Consider the following 18736-nt stretch of genomic DNA (forward strand, 5'->3'; position numbering starts at 1 on the left):
AGTGACAATGACAGTCTGTTATTTTGTAGGATCTTTTATCCATGAACTACATTGTCATTCATACTATCACTGTGCATTTGTGAATAGCATATTAGCACAAGTCACTTTTCTATTCAACATATATAATTACAAATTATTGTTTGAATATTGCCAGACTAGCTAATATTATGATTTTAATATATACATATATGGGAGTCTACTAGAATTTTTTTTCCAAATTTTGGTCGTATATTTTTATCAGTTCTAATATTTTACACTGTAGTACTAAGCAAAGTTTTTATTGCATAATTTGAATAAACAAGGTATTTGCTTTGATCAGTATTCAAGCTTTTTGTTCAAAATTCAGTAGTGTAGTCTGTTCTGTTTGTAATTATAGTCAAGTTTATCACCTCTGCTATGCAGTAAAGTACTAGTTTAAAATTTGGAATGAAAAAGAAGCATTTAGTGAACATCAGATTAGATCGAACACTGTACATGCATTATCTCCTCTAAGTCGCAATACCAAAATGAAGTAGTTATTATCTGCATTTCAGGGGTATTAAGTAATTTACCAAATGTGTCCTGCTGGCTCTTTAAATGCTGGAACTCCACAGGCATCTGTCCTGAGCACTCTCTTCTTTCAGTGGTACATAATTTCCCTGGGTGTCTTCACTTTATGTGGCTTCAATTACTATTTAGATACTCACATTACTCAAAGTCCATTATTTCCCACTTTAACCTTTCTTCTAAACCTCAGTTTCTTAAGTGCAACTACCTTCTAGATATCTTTCCAACATACCATTGCCACTAGACTACTCTAAATATCCGTGATTGTTATTTCCTTACTGTCTCTACTCTTGTCTTCCCATTTTCAGTGGATGCTGGTATCACCATATAGCCCAGGAAGGATGGAGCTGGTCAGTTCTGTTTTATTACCCGTAAAATCCATATATATGTGTGTGTGTCTGTGTGTGTCTGTGTGTGTGTATATATATATATGGTAAAATATATATATATATATACACTTCTTACCATATCATTGGCCAAGCACAACTAAAGAATTTGTTCCTGTCCTCTCTATCCCCAGCTTCACTTCTGATGTCTACTTCTATCTCCTGCTCAGCCAACTAAGGTTTTCCTCCCTTTAGCATTTACTTTCTCAACTCTGCCCTCTACTGCTGGAGACATCTACATAAATAATGTAAACACAGCATTCCTCTTCTTTAAAATTACTGGTGGTTTTTCCTTTCCAGAGCAAAAAAACGATTGAAAAAATAAATCTGAACTCCCTAAAGCTATGCCCTGTCCATTCTTGAGACCCACTTTATTCTTCAGAAATACCAACTCCTTTGTTCTTCATATGACATGATTTTAGCCTAGAAGGTCCCTATTATGCACATCCTCAGCTTTTTCTGCGTGAATTCTTCTGACCTTTTTGGATATGGTAAATATCATAGTCATAAGTAATAGCTCATCCCAGTCCTACAAAAATCAGCATGGTGGAGGGCATATTCCCTAACAGTTGACTTGACATCAGTGGTGTTTGAGCTTAGTGAACAAAATATATGCTTGCATATAAACTTGAAAAGCCTAAAACTCACAGAAACAAATAAGGAAGGAGCATTTCAAATCATTTTGGAAGATTCCTTTATTTGCTGAATTAACTTGTTAGTTTTTTTCCTAAGCTAAATTACTTAATAGCTTTATTCTCCTCTGGAGTAAGGACAGAAGCTAATTAGCCATTCTCCAAGGCACAGATGGAAAAAATACCCATCTGTGGTATTTTCTTCTTCTTTTTCTTAATCCCTAGTTAAACCAGATGTGGTGAAGGTCCCAGCTGCCTCTTAAAGACCTGCTGTGGAGCCATAGGATCCCAGAGACGGGGGCTGCTGACCAAGCTTAACATTTCCATCCAAAGGCCTCCCCCAAAGCTATGAATTCATCTCCCAAGTTCCCTACTCATTCTATTGCTTAAGGGAAATTGCTTAGTATTTCCCATAAAATACTACCACTTAAAGAAATGGAACAGTGCCTAAGGGAGCCAGAGAAACACTTACCCAAGTCAGAATGTTCTTATATCTTATTTTGTGATGTGAATCCAGTCATTTCAAAAGATTGAAACAATTTGTGTATACTTTCTTAAGCGCAAATTACCAGATTTGAAAGATTAAAATATTTGCTTAACTAGTGGATATGTTTCTTAAATTTCTCTTGAGCTACTATATTGCATTCACACTTGTGGCTTATCCAAAATAACATGTTATTAATAATTTTGTTACATATATAAAGAATAATTCAATGATTATCAATGATGTATCAGTAATACCTTCTGATACATAGCATGTGAAATATCTTTTAAGATTGAGTTTTTTAAACTAGAGGGTCACAACCCCTTGGAGTAATAATGGGATCTTAAAATTTTATTTTAAAATAAACAAGAATTATTGTCAGTAAATATTTGATTTGTATATCTAGTTTACATACCTATATAAGCAGGCTCAGTATAAACATTTTTGAGACAAGAAGGGATGTGAGTAGAAAAGCTTTAAGAAGCCCTATTATATGTATCTCTTCCCCTCGCATATATAAACCTCAAAAACTGGAGTGTTTTGAAGGTGGCTGAAAGTGACAAAATCCAGTAGAAATGAGTAAGTCCTAGGGATATAATATACTGCATGGTGACTGTAGATAACCAGAAATATTAATATATTTGAAAGTTGTTCCAAAAGTATATCTTTTAAAAATTTTATCGAAGGACTGTCGCTATAGCACAGCAGGTAGGGCATTTGCGTTTCATGCGACCAACCTGGGTTCGATTCCCAGCATCCCATTTGGTCCCATGAGCACCACTAAGGGTAATTCCTGAGTGAAGAGCCAGGTGTGTGACCCAAAAAAGAAAAAAAATTATCGCAATAAAATAAATATGTGGTGGTAGCTAAACTTATTTTAATTTTACAATCACTGTACTATGTTATACATTTAAAATGAATGCACTATCAATTATGTCTCAATTAAAATTAAATAAAAAGAGTTTCACACATACAAACACACACATCCTTGAATCAGTCCCACATCCAAATTTCTAGGGTGTTGTCAACAAAACTTAATTTCATTGCTTACAGAACAAAAGTTGGAAAATTATATTGAAACTTTATAAAGACAAGTTTGCTGAAACTAAAAGTACTGTGTATAGATGAAACCATATTAGTTGGTTGATTGAAGTGTAAAATTAAAATCAAAAGCTCTAAGTGGAAAAGACTCCTACCAAAAATTGTTTATCAAAAAATGTTTAATGTGATTGAATGAGATTTAATTGTAAGAAAATTTCCTTAAATAGTTCATCTTTACAGCTCAGAATAAGTGGAACATTATGGTATACAGATTTCTTGCTTCACAGCTAAGAACGTGTCGCATACAATGATTTAATAATGTACTCATGATTGCATGACCAAAGTAAACTTTGAATATAAAGTTTGCTTGACCCACATTTCATGTACCTTGCAAATTCCTCCTTTTATTCAAAAGCAATAGTTAGGAATATGGGCAAGCACTCAGTGTAGTGAGATATATGGCTTAAAATCAGCAGAAATCAAATACATGCTTTCCTTGTTAGCCTTTGATAAGATGAGTGGGTCTTAATCTGAAATGTCACATTCAAAGTTGATGTGTATTCCTCTGCCTTGATTCCATTCCTACTTTCTTTCTTTCTTTCTTTCCTCTTCCAGCAAAGCCAATTTTCAAAAGCAAGGATTTTTTTTTTACAACCACATTGTTCATCTACACTATCTGACTATCATGTCATGAGGACTGAGGTTAGCTAAAGAGATAGGATATCTCTTTTCCAGACTTACCTGGACTTGCTATGTTTAATACCTGCAGGAACATCTTCATATGTTTGCCATTGGTAAATGTTTTCTTTGTATGTTACATTTCTTTAACATCCTGGAAGAAGCTGTGGTGAAAGTGAATTTACTTTCAAGTGGCATTAAATAGATCTAAAGTGAAAGGTAGACTGCTATTTAACATGGCTAGCCTCTTGTGTTCAGAAGCAGGCGTCTGCAATGTTGTGTTCATTTATCTTCTTTGCAAACACAGAGACTTAGCCCCTATATCTATAAATGACTCTAGTGTCCTTTCCTGGACATGTAAACTTTTGGATAGACATAAGGTCATTTTAGCTCATATGAGATTTTACTAGAAAGTAAGTGTTCAGTAACCTATAAGATAGTAAACCATTTTATATAATATATTTATATTATACATATTTTACATGTATAAACTATTACAAATGATAGAGACCATTTAAGTCAAGTAGCATTTATTCACTCCCAATAATTGATGGACAGATCAACTGGGGAAAAAATCTCCCCCAAAATTTTGCATTAAACCACCACATATTTTAATAAATTATTTCCCTCTTCCCATCACTATTTCAAGACTTTTCGAAGTATATATCTGTTTATCATGTTCCTGGAAAGATTTATAATAGTTTTAAAATTATAAAACTATAGCACACTTCTTAAACATACTCTCTTTTCTCAAACTCATCATTGCTCATATAACTGGATATAATACATGGAACTATATAGTATGGTACTATAGAGATGATACTAAATTCCCTTGAAGAAAAGTCAACAAACAGGTTTACAACTCAAAACTAGTATTGATTTTTAACTAATTATTATGTTTCCTATCAATTGAGCTGTTATTCAACTTGACTATATCTAATTCCAATGCTAAATATGGTAAGTAAAATAAATGTATCTACTCATATGTAAGTTCCATTTGTTTTATAAATTAAATATGGTAAATTTGGATGAAAGAGAGAAAAATATATGAAGGATGCTGATATTTAAGATGATCCTTTGGTACCACAAAGTTCTTAGTAATTAATAAAATTCTCATTGGTTTTGAGAAAATTATCTTGCTCATATTGCCCAAAACCTCAAGTTACAATGCTATCAGTTTGATTTTTTCCTCTATCTTATATTAAATAAATGAGGCACCTCCTTAGGTAGGTTATCATTAACATCCATCATTTTTAAAAGCAGTTTAACTAAAAATAAAGAATTATGATGAGAAGAAATCCTGCTTTTACAAGAGTATTTTACCTTTGTCTTAGGAGACAAACTCTCTAGCCATCCACAGAAATGTGCTTAACTGGGTAATGATGAATAGATTGAAATCTTTTTTTTTTTCAAAAGTAAAAAGGTATTTTATTTTATTTTTAATTTTTTAAATTTTATTGAATCACTGTGAGATAGTTACAAGCTTTCATGTTTGGGTTACAATCTCACAATGATCAAATGCCCATCCCTCCACCAGCACACATTCCCCACCACCAATATCCCAGGTATACCCCACCTTTCCCACCCTCCCCATGCCTCTATGGCAGACAATATTCCCCATACTCTCTCTCTACTTTTGGGCATTATAGTTTGCAACACAGACACTGAGAGGTCATCATGTTTGGTCCATTATCTACTTTCGATATGCATCTCCCATCCCAACTGGTTCCTCCAGTCATCACTTTCTTAGTGATTCCTTCTCTATTCCATCTGCCATCTCCCCTCTGCTCATGAAGCAGTCTTTCAGCTATGGGGCAAGGACAGTAGATACAAGGGCCAGGAGGATAACATCACTTTTTTATTACTAGGGAATGAACCCAAAGATTCACATTGCAAGGCATGAGCTCTATCACCGAACTACATCCCAAGCCCTATTTTGTTCTGAGATCATTACTCAAATGTGCAACTCATAAATATTTGAGAAATTAAGTGTGATGTTATCGCATTACAATCGTAGCACTGTAGCACTGCCATCCCATTGTTCATCGATTTGCTCGAGCATGCACCAGTAATGTCTCCATTGTGAGACTTGTTACTGTTTTTGAATACGCCATGGGTAGCTTGCCAGGCTCTGCCGTGCAGGTGGGATACTCTCAGTAGCTTGCCAGGCTCTCTGAGAGGGACAATTTAATTGAACCCAGGCAAAGCAAACGCCCTACCCGCTATCACTCCAGTCCTCACAATAATTAAAGGATTAAATTTACTACCAATGAAACTGAAATGAAAAAAATAAGGGTAAATCTAGGAAAGTAAGGTGACAGAAGTAGTGGTAATAGAGAAGGGATAAAAGAAAAATATGGTAGATATTTATTCTCCATTATTGCCCTTGTGTAAGGTCATGTGTGGATTACAGCATTGAGATACATGTCCTTGAGTCTTGTTATTTCTCATGAAGAGTAATGTATGTATTAGGGCTTAATCACTTTATATAGAAAAAGTTAAATCATAGAACCCTTAAGAACAATGGTAGAAACAATTTTAAATTGCCAAAGTGAAAGACATCATATCAATTAATTTCCTTCTTTCTAGTTCAGGGTTCCTTTTTTTTTTTTTTGGCTTTCATTTTAAAGCAACAAAATTGTGAGCTTTTAAAATGTGAAAAATACATCATTCTCTTAGTAGGCATGGTTCATTCAGAAATCAGAGACATTCATCCACCTGAAACAGAGGGTATCCAGGTTCCTCTCCTTGTTGTTCAAAGTTCACCTTATCAAAGAGGCCTACCTGACTCCTCCTGAGGAAGAAAGTCCGCCCCTCCTCCCCCCCGACGCTCTCCCAGACACACTCATGTATCCTTTCATTTCCAATCCTCCATATTGAGATTTTCTTTATTTTCTTCAGAGCGTTTATGGCCCCATCACATCAATCTGCTTGTTTAGTGTCATTCTTGCACCATCAAAATGTAAGCAACTTGAGATCACACTCTCCTTTGCTTACTACAGGTTGGTATGAAGAAAGAATTTAGGGGTTCCTTGTTAAAGAAGCTCATGTTATATAATTGTTATCTTTTAAAAAAATAAAGCCCTGATTAGGTTTCAGAGCTAGCTAAAGTTGCTATCAGTGCATTTGAAATAATAGCTAAATAAATAAAACAAAGTAAGAGTGAACCGACCAGGGAGATAGCTCAGTAGGCTGAGCTATTTGTAAGAAAGCTCAGTACGCTGATCTTTGCATGCAGAGGCCCAAGGTTCAATCACCAGCACTACATGGTCTCCCAAGAACTGCTGGCAGTGACCCCCAAGTTCTTCTCTGGAATTAGTTCCTGAGCTCTATCAGGTATGTCCCCAAAAGCAAACAAACCAAAAATAATAGAAACAAAGTAGCATAGAATAGCTTATATATTATATAATCTAGGTATACTTGACTAGCAAATTCTTTCATTTTATGCTGAGATTTTCACATAACTCCAGTGAAATAACTTGTGAGAAGATTTATATATTCAGTGTCAAATGACCTAGTTTGAGGTGTCTGTGCAGACACCTCAGTATGGTGTTGATATAAAAGTACTTTCAGTCCAATAATAACATAGAGCCCCAGATGTTCTCATTAGCGAGTGATCTGGGCTCAGGGGATAATGGAGTGAAAAGATAGAGGAGCAGTGACTCTGTTGCCATGATTATTGTGAGGGGAGGCCCTAAAACTACCTGAATTCTCTTTGTCGACTTCACAGTGTTCACACTGCATTCAGGAAAGCTCAGGATTCTAAATTGAGAATTGCATCCTATACAACTTGATCAGAATTCAGCAACCTTCAGATGCATGTGAGATTCTTAGCCAGGTCACACTTCACTGGGGATTTGATATGGCAGTTCTCCTGGTGCTATTTCTCAGTATTCAATTAAGCAAACTTTCTTTTCTATTTAGCAACCAAAGGCTCGATAATCGCCAGAGAGATAATACAAAGAGATAAGGCACTTGCCTTACATGCTACTGCCGTGAAAACACCCCTGGTTCAAATTCTTTACCAGTTATAGTCACCAGAGATCTGCCAAGGGTCGCTTCTGAGCACAGAACCAGGAGGTCCTCTGAGAACCTCTGGGTGTGGCCCCAAATCGAAAGAAAACTCAAGAATACTAGACTACCTCTTTACCACTTTTAAAGAAAGGGACAATTGCTACTTAAACATAATCCCCTTGAGTCTCACTTTCCATCACACAAGATTCTTTCCAGAGACCAGGAAAAAAAAATCAGCTGATCTTTTTTGATCAGCTCAACTTTTCTCATCTTCTTAAAATTCAAATATATTTGTTAATGGCACTGATAAATTAATGTCTGTCTATGCTACCCTTAGTCTGACTTTGCAACTAATTTAGCACTTGGTAGTTTGTTTTTTAAGGGTATGTGAAGGACAGAAAGGACAGGAGAAAAATTATTTTCATCATCAACTAAATCAAAGGTCCAGGGTTTAGTAATGTTTTAGATCAAATGATTTAATTTTTGCCATTTATAGTCAGATGCTACATAATTTTTCTAAAGCTTAGATTCCTTAACTATAAAATGGTTATAATGATAGCATCTATATCAGAGGAGGCATATGAATGAGACTAGGAACAAAATTCTGAGCAAAGGTTTACAGGGACTAATAAAATAGTGAGCATGAAAATGATTGGCAAAGAGCAGCAGTTCATATCTTCTCCTTCCCTCTTCACTAAGGATAACCCAGTCTCTTGTGTTCTCATTTGCTCTCCAGGTTCACTTGCTATCCAAGTCTTATACCAACTGTCTTTTCTACACAGAATAGAAAAATAAAACCTGGAAAACAAGTGTTACTTTAATTTTATTTATTAAAGGAAATAGAAGAAAATTATCTTAAGAGTAAATGTTGGGTCATGGAGGAGATGATCAATATTGTTCAATACCGTTTAAATGAAACTTTGAAGGAGTAAAATATCTAGTGAAATGGGGAGATGATTGGTGTTATGAGATAAATAGGGCATGAAAAATGTAATTTAAAATGTACTACGACAAAAGAAAAATCTTTTCTTTTTAAATTACCACTACTTTTCTTTTGAATTCCCAGAGAAACAACTTAAATTTTATTCTGTTTGTGTGTTTGTTTGGGGGTCACAACCAACTGTCTTCAGGACTTATTCCTTGCTGTGTGTTCCGGGATCACTCCTGGCAGGACCTATATATAGTGCCATAGGTAAAAGCCAATTCAGTCCAATTCAAGGCGAACACCCTACCCACTGTACTATCCTTCCAGCACCATTCAATTTGAATCTATACTCCCCTAACCACAGCATTGTACACCCCAGTTGCCAACAACTCTTTTGCGTTTTTTTCAAAATTCTGCAAATATTTTGGGTAATACTTTGAGTGTTTCCAAAATTACATATGTGTTGTGAATTAAAATTCAAAACTTGGGGGCTGGAGTGATAGCACAGCGGGTAGGGCGTTTGCCTTGCACACGGCCCACCCGGGTTCGATTCCCAGCATCCCATATGGTCCCCCAAGCACTGCCAGGAGTAATTCCTGAGTTGCAGAGCCAGAAGTAACCCCTGAGCATCGCCAGGTGTGACCCAAAAAGAAAAAAAAAACATAAAATTCAAAACTCATATTTGATTCCTTTATTTTTGGTTTTTGGTCCACACATTCAGTGGTGTTCAGGATTTATTCCTAGCTCTGTACTCCTGGGACTCATGGGACCATATAAGGTGCCAGGGATCTAACAAAGCAAAGGTGAAAGACAAGTGACCTGCCCACTATATTATCACTCTGACCTCCTCAGATTTATATTTTTAGGGGAAAATATAAAACATCAATGTGATTTTGTTAGAAAAGAGTGGCTTTGGTTTAAATTCACAAGGCTGTCCTTAGGTTATCCTTTCTCCTTTGCTTTTTATAGTTAAGTTGGTTGAAAATTTTAGAAACACATTGTCAACCAAGAAGTTACATTAGTGGTGTGATCTGAAAGACCAATTCTTCCTTTTAAAAAAAATGTTTATTTTATTTTAGACACTGATTTCCATTACTGCTATTCAAACACCATACCTGCCCCCAGAATGATCCACCCTCTCAATGCCCCCAACCCCATTTCCCCCACCATGGTAAACTCAGTTATTTCAGTAATTTTTTTTCTTCCAAATCCTGAACACAGGTTATTTTCCCATGTCTTGCACCTTCTATTTCTTTTAGTAACGAGCAGCTACATTGTGTAGCAACTTGAAGGACATTGTGAGGACATCCTGTCTAAAAAGTTTTAAAAGCAAACTCATTGTGTGATTTTTAAATGTCAGTATATCAGAGAGGGAAAATAGAATAAAGGTTAGAAGAGAAAACAGTCTCCAGGTTTCTGGAAATGTTTTATTTTTTTAATCTGTTTGGTGTTTTCCTGGTATGTTTTATTTGAGAATATAAACATGACGATGTGTTGTTTAAATGCAGTTAAAATGCTGAAAACAGTAAGACAATGTAAATTAAAGAAAGGATGAGTGTTGGAATGACTGTGCAGTGGGTAAGCCAGTAGCCTTGGACGTAGGTGACCCAAGTTCCATCTCCATCATTCTGCATGATCTTCCTAGCACCCCAGGAGTGATTCCCAGGTACAGACACAGGAGTTACCCCTGAGCACTGCTGGGTGTGGCCCCAAATCAAAGAATGAAACAAATTATTTACAAATTGTTTTGTTTTTACTATAATGATGCAAACATAATTTTTCTAAAATGAAATTTGCATGATAGGGTCTAGAGAGACAACTCAAAGGGTAAGTGCTTATCTTGCACTCAGAAGATCCTGGTTTGATCTCCAGCGAGAAGTCTGAGAAAGCCCTAAGCACCACCTGATAGGTGGGTTTTGTGTGTTTCCTAATGCCCCCAAATACACAAAAAGATGCATACCATTAGTATAATGCTAATCCACCATTAGTATAATGCTAATCCAATATAGCTTAAACTAAAAAGGCATGAGATGCAAAGACAAACGGGATACAATTTCCTCTGAGTAACAAATAAAAGTTCTGAATGCATATCAAGCCAAATATTCACTGGACCCATAACATTTTCTATCAGTGGATTATGAGAGCACAGTCAAAATAATAAAAATGTTCTTTGAAGGAAGAATCTTTCCTGAAGAAATTGAATAATGCACTGATCATGGATGCTTTTCCAAAGCCATGTAAGAACATTAATATACTCTGGTAGCAATTATATTGAAAATATACCACCACATTCCCTATATGGAATTTGAGGGACAATTTCAAAAATTTTGGTTTTGAAAATGAACTAAGAATGCAAAATGTTTGAGAATCTGTGAGGGAAAATTTGCCATTTATGTCAGGAGATTTATACTTGTTAGCAGAATAACTATTACCAGATGAGGTAAGTGGCTTTTCTTGAATCTAAGTATATGTGTATAAAATGTTAGTTAAGTTGTGGGACTTTGGGTGGTATATAAAGTTATATAGAAGATGATTCAATGTAAGTATGTCAAAAACATTTTCAGAGACAGGTTATTTTTTAAATGAGCGCAAGTTTTTGCAAATAGCCAAATGAGGCTAATTACATTGACACACAAATATGAACACTTACAGAAAGAAGATGGATTTCATAAGCAGGGATGTAAAAAAAAAAGTTAGAAAACTTCCTAAGATTTTGCAGAAATTCCTGGGTATGCAGTCATAGCTACCAATGCAAGAATTTTATGATAATCTCAGAAAGAATATTTTAGAAATTGGTTGTTTTATCTCAGTGAGTCTAATTGGGTGACTATATAATTTATGTGCTGAAATAAAATATTTTTCAGAGTTAACACGCATGCTAAAGCAAATTAAGAAATATTAATTGATCTGCACTGGGCTTTGCCCTGGGCAAACTAGAACAGTGTCACTGAAGGAATTACAGCTATTTCCTGATAACATTTGTCATTCCCTGCTTTATATGTTCACCGTGTCAGAACTCACCAAGGTTTAGCATCATATTGCTAGAAGACAGTTCTCGGGAGTCACGTCTCTGCACATCTTGACAGTCTAGGAGCAAGCTGCCCAGATTCCAATATTGTCAGGAATGTTCATGTGGCAAAAAAGCTTTGAAAGCCAGAGATCTAGAGGAAAAGTAATGTTGCTTCATTTGCACCCTACTATAGAAAGATTCGGGTTTTCTAATCTCAAGATTCATCAACTATGACACAACCCACTATGGACATGTCATCCAGCTGGGACTTGCCATATCACCCACATGAGATATAAAAGGAACTGGCAGAAACATAAAGCTCAGGCTGCTTGCTGTGCCACAAATAAAAGTTATTTGTCTTTGGCCCAGGAGTACTCTATCTTAAGCCAGCATCCATAAATTTGTAGCAAGCTCATTTTTTGATTGCAAGAAAAGTCAAATGTCAACCCCTTTATTCATAATTCTTTGTACACATGTATGGGGCAAGGGCAGAATGCCTTAAATACTATAACACTGATATTTAATACTTCAAGTCCTACAAAATAACATTGGGTAGGGTTCCAGAGGAAATTTCCAATTTCACTACACGCGGTCTTCTGGGTGACTCGGAACAAATGATTTCATTTCTCTCTGATAACCAATTTCCTTATCTAGAAAGTAGATGGAAGTGAAACATAACCTTTGGGACTCTCTGAGTTTTTGTATTTATGATTCTTTTGGTATCTCTCATAACTCTTGCTCATTCCCACTACACATAATAGATAGGTAGACAGATATAGATTAGATATAGATATAGATAGATACAGATGTGTTTATATATGTAACTGTATTTGATAGTTTAAATCACATAATGTTAGGGTATATAAGTGCTTAAAGATTTAATTTAGATATTTCTATAACTATGCAATAAAAACGTTATCCCAGGATTCTCCAAAGAAGATTCTAATATTGCAAAAATTTTCATTTTTATTTTATGTGGTTTTTCAATTCCTAACAAAACACCATACACACACACACATGCACACACGCATGCACACACGCATGCTCACTAAAATGTAACAAGTCAAACACTACTGCAAGACTAAAATTGAGCTAATATACATCATCATTGACCTTACAAAATGCAAATACCGTGCAATACACATACATTGATGTTTATATAGAGAGCTAAATGCAACTAATCACTTTGAAAGCTCTAATTTATCTTTTAGATACATGAATCACTGATTTGCTGTGGGAATATTAGTCTGATGAAAGGGAACATAACACATTGTATACAGAAGAAAGAATGGGACAGGGATGTGATTCAACAATAAAGCACATGACTTTCATGCTTAAGATCTGAGGTGAATCCCTGGGGGCAGAGAGGAGTAAAGAGAGAAAGAGAAAAAAAGGAGTGGGAAGAGAGAGAAAGCAAGAAGCTAACTACTTAGATATAGGTTATTTTAATTCAGTTGAAGGACCTATTGTACTTCTTTTGAGGTCTTGTATAATAATTTGGACTGTGGATTTACTACCATGGTTTTTGTCCCTTCAATAAAATTTTCTTTAAATATTGTTTTTCTTTTATTCCTGTGTGGCATTGGTACCCCCCCGAAAATGAGATCTTGAGCCTAAACTTGAGAAGAACCAGACAGAATGGAAAAATGTTTTGTACAAGAGGCCAAGTGGAAAAAGAAACAATTCAAGGTGGACTCAATAATAGAAAAAAAATAAGTTGTGGTGCTCGAGCAATAGTACAGTATATAGGGCACTTGTATTGCATACGGCTGACCTGGATCAACCCCTGGCACTCAGTATGGTCCCCCAAACACAGCCATGAATGATCCCTGAGAACAGAGCTAGGAATAAGACTTGAGCACCAATTGGGTATGACCCAAAAGCCAAAAGAGAAAAAAAAAGGAAGAAAGAAAAATTTAATTGTCTTTGCCCCTCGGTGACTGAGGAAATGATGGCAACTTTGAAAGGAAGATGAAAGTCAAACAAAGTAAACAATTTTTGAAGTGAAAAATTACGAACACAATTTTATAAAGTTAGACTTAAAAAAAAAGCATGCCATTTGATGTAAATATCCAGTAAACAGAAAGGAATTTAGAAGTGAAGATTAGCTAGAATTATGGATTTGTAGTCATCTTTGGCCATAGATTGCAGGCTTCAAATATCAGATATATCTGATATTTTTGAATGCTGGTCCTGCCGGCAATTTTCTATCATTTTTCTCCTGTTAAAAAAATCTACATTGGGATTTCATAGTGAATCTCTATATTGTCTCAAATCTCAAACCACTTTTCTTATGGCAGGGTGTCAAGTTCAAATCTACCTCCCCTTTAAGCATAAAAGTTTTTAAACCTGTGTTATATATATGTAAACTGAATAATTGCATCTTCTTTTACCTAAGCATAAGGAAGTGTGAAAAAGTAATGCATCATTTTCACCAATCAATTCAAGTAATTCAGATGCACGAAGGCATATTTCAATTACTATAAAAGAAAAGGAAACTGGACAATTTCTGTTTGATTGTAGGATGTATAGCATCATCAAAATGACAAGGTAAACGCTAAGGAACATTTTTCTGAATGTTGGAAGAATTGACTGTGTATTCAGTGGAAGCTAAATGAAAATGTCAGAGTAGTGATGAAGATTTTGTACTTCAGCACACTCTTATGATTGGTACATAGCAAGATTTGATTGGAGCTTCACAAATGTAGGAAATCAAACTTTCAAAGAAATATCTTCCAATAAAATACACTAGAGTGTCCCTTTATCTTGCATTCAGTGTTTCCTTAAGTGTGGAAATTTTTAATAGTATGTTATTTGATCAACCTATGTCTCATTTGTCACATTTTATCCCTTGATTCTACATCACTTTCTACCTCTATATCTTTCTACGTATTACCATAAATCTTTCTCAAATATTGATAACTAAGTGACAAGAATTTATTAAGTATCTGAAATATTCTCATTTCAGAAACAGGCATTAAAATATTGACTGAAAATGTTACAATCTGCTTAGAAAGCAGGCTTGATACTTAGAAAATAATTAATTAGTCTCCAATTTTGTGATAAGGAGGATTGCAAAAGTTGAGTGGTAATAGTCTTTGATTGATATGAGCATCTGGCTTTCAAATCATTATGCAGACATAATCCTACCTGACTTCCTGTCCCTTTATTTTTTGTTTTGAGGTCACACCGGACAGTGGTCAGGGTTTACTCCTGGCTCTGAGCTCAGGGATCACTCCTGGTGGGGCTCCAGGGACCATATGGGATGCCCAGGATGAAACTCAGAACAGTTCATGCAAGGCAAACACCATTATTTGCTGTACTATTGCTTTATCTCCATGCCTCCTGCCTTTATTTTCTGTTTATTTTCTGTTTTTATTTTTACTGCCACAGGAGACAGAGTGTGATAGTATGTGGGTTCTTACTCTCTGAGCTAAAGATGGATGAAGAAATTTAGTTTATTCTTTGAAGTAACAGAGTTTTGGACCAAATAAGATAAAGAAACTAATTAAAATAGTTTCATTAAAGTTTCAGCTATCTGAACTGAGGTTAGTAATTCAAAGTGGCAGCCTTTTATCCAGGTCTTGTCATTGCTCCTAAGGTCAGAAGGGTAACATGAGAAAATGTTGCTAGAAATTTTATGACTTTCTGAAAGGAGTTTGGCTCAGTTGAGTTAACTTAGACTGAAAGATATATCTATTTAGAATAGTGAAATTTTAAAAGTAACTTTAAACTATTTAACTTGAACATTTAACTATGTCACGTAGTAAAATAGCTGGTGTTAACTAATAATTTATATTGTCTACCTTAGCTAACAGTGTAGTTCAAGTATTACATGTGAATTTACTGGGTAAATTGCTTTACCTCTGAAGCTTTCTGACATTCACTGGGTAGTAAGTCTTACTACTTAAGACTTATAGTTCTCAAGTATTTTTTGTTTCTATGCATTATATAAAATTTTTGCACTATTTTTGTATTGTACATTATAATTTTATAATATACATAATAATATTTTTATAATACACTACCAGTATAATTTTTAATAATATATAACATTCTGGTAATTATATTGTAATTACTCTTGAAGATAACTACTATATATCTCTAATTTTATTTTTAACGAAATTTTAATATATTTTTGCTTAAATGTTTTTGTCAATAATTAATTTTTAACCAAAAATATTAATTATATGAAGTTATTTCATAAAATGATAAATTATTAGTTAGAGAGGAAAAAATTATACTTTTTGTATTTTTCATTAATTATAATAGCAACTGATCAATTATAAACATAGTCTCCATCTGCCTAAAATTGATTTCCTGTCTGTTTTTAATTCTGCAAGTATTGCTTATGTAGGAAATATGAGCAATTATCAATTATTCTTTTATTCATATTTTTAAGGTATAGTTGGTAGTTTCCATAAGTTGTATAAAATATTATTTATTTGGAGTCAGAAATATCAATAATAACTATAGTTAGGTCTATCACTTACATGACTTACATGTGTCAAGTATTACACTTGAAACTTTCTTAGAACTTGTCATTTTATATTCTTCATCTCATTAATGTACATACCATTCTATAAAGTAACTGTCATTACCCACAATTATCCAAGAGCAATGCAGTTCACAAAAGTTAAATAACTCTCCCAACCTGTAAATTAGAAGTGACAAAAATGCTTCCAAAGTCAAAAGTACATGCTTTCCTACTCGAATACTCACTAGCTCCATGCAGTTGCCAGGAAACCTTTGAAAATACCCAAAAGTAAAACACCTCAATATAAAAATAAAATCTTAAACTTACCTAATTGAGGACTTATATTTTATGAACATTTTAATGCAAAAGAATTTGGTATTAATATGAATTAACTGTAATTCTCTTATTCAGTTTATATATGTAGTATTTTATCAACTCTTTGTTATCACTGCTGACCTTCTCCAGTGCTGATATTTATGTCTAGGATCCTACTTTTGTATTGACAATGGATATTTCTTTCTTTTTCTCTGCACAAATCTCCTTGCTGTCCTGTTGTTAGCAGATATTTATTCTCCTCTGCAAGCAGTAATGCATAAATATTTGAGTGTAGATATTCATGTTCTTTCTCAAGCCCCAATACATGCTGATTTAACCATCACGTCACTCATAGGTATTTATTTCACCATGACAAGAAGAGCAACATAAATAATTAATATTGATTTCCCTGATCTTGCCTCTAAACCATACAGCTTTCACTGGTACTGATTGATAGAGAATTGCTTTACCTCTGAAGCTTTCTGACATTTAAATATTTAACATCCATATCATAGCTCACTTTATATTATCAGAGTACACAGAAAAATTCTATAAATGCAATAATTCAAAGAACTTGAGAAATTAACTGAAACCAAAGAACATAAATCTCCTATTGATTTTTTGAAGATGTTACTAGAAACTTTCTTGGCATATGTAAAATAAATCCATAGATTCAATAATACATGTGTGCATAAATAATAAACATATATATACACATTTTTATCAACAAATGCATATACTTTGTACAATAGGCTCCAGCAAATGTGCATTCTTTATCTTTTCCCCCTTTCTATATATTTGCCTCTGTATCATATACTGTGTACATATTTATTAGATACTTTTTATGAATTTTATTCAAGGTTGGTCCAAAACAAGGCATCTGAGGCAGTTGCTACTTGCAAAAATGTAAGATGGTGCAAAAGAACACAATACTCAAATAAATAATAATAATGCATTTTAAATTATTTATTCAAAATTTAATGATGCTGAAAATGATCACTCTGGATAGAAACTGAGTGTTAAAAGTAGGCAAAGGGATATACATGATAGCCATGATAATCTTTCAATATCTATATTGAAACCACAATGCCAGAGAGAGAGAGAGAGAGAAAAAATGCCTTGGAGGTAGGCGTGGGGCAGGGCAAGGTGATAGGAGGGAAACTGAGGGCACTGATCCTGGGAAATAATGTATACTAGTGGAGAGATGGGTGTTGGACCACTGTATGACTGAAAGCTAATAATGAACAGCTTTGTAAAGATCTATCTCAAAGTGATTCAATAATAATACTTTTTTAAAAAATTAATGATGGACAAAATATCAAAATACTCAATGAAAGTCTGTTTGGTATTTTATTTGGGAGCACACCTTGTGGTGAGGGATTCCTGATGGTGCTCAGGGATCACTCCTGGCAACAACTATGTAGGGAATCAAACCAGGGTCACAGGCAAGGCTAGGGCCCAAACCTCTTATGTCTCCAGCCCCACTTGATTGTCCTATTGGTTTCTCTCTTCCTTCAGGCTCTGACTTCTTTATGGCTTGCTCAGTTTTGTTTTCACCAGAATTACCTAAGCAAGTTTCAGAGCTCTTAACCTACCTCAGAAACAGTTTAACGTGTCAATGCTCATCCTGGTCCTCTCACATAGTCTCATCTGCTTTTCCCAGTTTGAGGCTGAAAAGTTTAAGACTTATTAAGGATGGAGGCTTACTTGAGAGCTGAGAATTTCAGAAAGCAGGAAGAGAAAATATCAGAGAGACACAAAGATCTAGGGACTAGAGAGCTTCAGTTCTGGAACTTGGCTGAACTTGAAAGCCCAGTACTTTGTCTCTTTGTCCATTCTGCCTCAATGTTCTCATACAAGAGTAGTGCTTCACCACAATGGTAAACAAATATTTTTATTTCAACCATGGCTTTTGTAGGCACAATGTGAATTTCTGGTTTCTCTTAACTCCATCGTTATTTTTCTTCCGATTGGACATTGTATATAACACCATCCTGGTGATTTTTTATCTAAGTACTCAGCCAATATAGAAATAAAGTCAATTCTCATACTCTTTTTGAGGAAAGATAAAGGTCATATTGTCTTTCTACAACATTTCTCTGGATATTTCATGTAGCACCTATTCCAAAATATTTAAATAATCCCAAGTCTTGGGCCCAGTTCAGGTGTTTGATGATGCTTAACTTCTCTCATGGAGACAAGACACATTGTTCTTTTTGGTTTACCTC

At 34.7% G+C, this 18736-nt stretch overlaps 1 protein-coding gene across 6 annotated transcripts in view; it reads left to right on the plus strand.

Annotated features, from left to right (window-relative positions):
- The window catches only part of SYT1 (synaptotagmin 1), a 574730-nt gene that overhangs the window by 245664 nt on the left and 310330 nt on the right, over nt 1–18736 (plus strand). The gene's annotated exons all lie outside the window — the stretch shown is intronic.

Source organism: Sorex araneus, chromosome 10 (genome assembly GCF_027595985.1).
Source record: "Sorex araneus isolate mSorAra2 chromosome 10, mSorAra2.pri, whole genome shotgun sequence".
Taxonomy (NCBI): domain Eukaryota; kingdom Metazoa; phylum Chordata; class Mammalia; order Eulipotyphla; family Soricidae; genus Sorex; species Sorex araneus.